Source organism: Cynara cardunculus (genome assembly GCF_001531365.2).
Source record: "Cynara cardunculus var. scolymus isolate 2C chromosome LG 10, CcrdV1, whole genome shotgun sequence".
NCBI classification, from domain to species: Eukaryota; Viridiplantae; Streptophyta; class Magnoliopsida; order Asterales; family Asteraceae; genus Cynara; species Cynara cardunculus.
Genome location: NC_037537.1, coordinates 4,216,820 through 4,218,953, shown reverse-complemented (window position 1 = coordinate 4,218,953; position 2,134 = coordinate 4,216,820).

Below are 2,134 nucleotides of genomic sequence, written 5' to 3'. Positions count from 1 at the left end.
CAAAAATAAACAAAAAATCCATCTCATTAAGGATTACCCGAGTATATATCTCTGAAGCGTAGGAGTAATCTTCTGTAGTTTATGACAGTTGAGATTTCTTGAATGAGATGGTTTCCCACTTCCTTCGGTACGTGGCTTCTGTCTAGTCTGTCTCTAATATTTTTCTGAAACCATTCAAGTGATTCGGTTGAGTACTTGAAGGCTTCAGACATTCTAAAGAACTTTTTCACCCCAAACTCATTCTTGTAAACAAGTCTGAGTTTGGGTTGAGACAAGACAGAGGCAGAGCGTATCTCCTGCAGGCCCTGGAATTCTTCGTTTGGTGGAGCGCAGGATAGCCTCTCAATGCCCAGCCTTAGCGCAATCTCGAAGTCTGTTTTCGCTCTTAGCTTTACTAGGGACTTCATTGTCTTTACTATCGCTCGATTTGCCATTCCAAACCTTATCCCGTGATCCTGCCTCTGAGCTGTATAGGCGTATAATTCGATTAAGTCGTACGGGTTGAGATTAATGAGATCATTTTCGTTGAACACGCTAATGAATCCATGGGCTCTCTCCATGGTGAACTCAATGTATCTGATAGCTCGGTTGGCAAAGGATTTTATCTTTAAGTCCATGACTCTCCTTATTCCTTCATTCGAGAAGACAACTCGAGGATCTTGAGTAGTTTGTCTGACGAAACGATGGTGTAGGTGATCCATTGATTCGGGCGATAGGATTGGAGGATTTGTTGACAAACTTTCATCGCGATCATAGTACATGTATTGATGGATATTTTTCATCATCACTGGTTCCTTGGTTGGCACTTGAGGTCTTCTCCTCATCGACTCCATCTGCTGAATGATCTCGTCCACTAGGCCTGTTGGAGGATGCCTTGAGGAAGAGGGAACATCCGCTTGCACCATTGGTTGTGTTTGGGTTGGTTGGGTTGGGGTTATTATAGGTTCTGGTTGTTGGGGTGATGAAAGTTGGGTTGTAGTGGGCTTTGGTTGTAAGGGTGAAGAAGGTTGGGTTGTTATGGGCTCTGGTTGTAGAGAAATGATGAAAGGTTGAGTTATGCGGGGTGTTGGTGAGGGGGTTAAGGGTAGGTTTATATTTGGTGTAGGAGAAAAAGGTTGATGTGTTTGTGGGGTGGTTGGTTCTTCATCGGTTGAGGAACTCAACACGATGGGCTCTGGGGTTTTAGACAAGGGAACCTGGATATGCGATTGATCATCAGAGGGCAATGCCTCTGGTTCCCTTGCTTGGGTTTCTTGAGGTGAAGGTCGGTGTGGTGCTGGTTGTTGTGGTGCAGCGGATGTTGAAGTGTATGCAGCCGCCGCCTCTTTCTCCCCCTCACGAGGGCCAAGGCCTTGATCCTCGGGTTCTTGGTCGTCGTGGCGCCTTCTTTTGCTCAAGCGGCTGCTTGAGCAAGAGGCTTGAGACCTCTTCTTCTTCTTKTCCTTCCTGAGGGATGTAAGATACTCCCTTAGGGCTGCCTTTCTGCTGGTCTCCTTCATTGAACGAAGAAGAGTTGATGTACGTCGTTGTTTATCGACCATCATTTGAGTGAGAGCCCTTGTTGGTTGGATGGCTCAATGAACAAACTTTGCACTGATCTCGTTGAAAGAGGAGACCAGTGCTCTTGATAGTACTTGCATGTTTGCCTTTTGTGGCAAACTCGGTGGTGGAGGTGGAGGTCGTGATAGGATGGTGGAGGTTGAAGTTGGTGGAGGAATAGGGAGGTTGGTGATTAGATCTTTCACCTCTGCAGTGAAGAAAGAGAAGGCTTCATCGAATGAGGGGCCTGTAGAGGGAGGAGGTGGTTGAGGGGTGGGTTGGGGTATTTGGGCAAGGATGGCAGCGGGTAGTTGGGTGAGAGTGTCTTGGATGGTTGTCATTTGGTGGGTGAGGGTGGTGAGGGTTTCATCGATTGATGAAGTGGAAGGTTGAGAAGGTTGGGGAATTTGAGAGATGATGGAGGATGGTAGTTGATGAAGGTGGCGTGTGATGGTTTGTAGTTCGGAAATAATGTATGTGAGGTTCTCATTGGTCTCAGTTGCCTGAGCAATGAGGGTGGCAAGGGATTGGATGAGGACTTGGTTGCGTTGGGTGGCTAAGGATGAGATGGTGTTATGATGTTGGGTGATGGTTT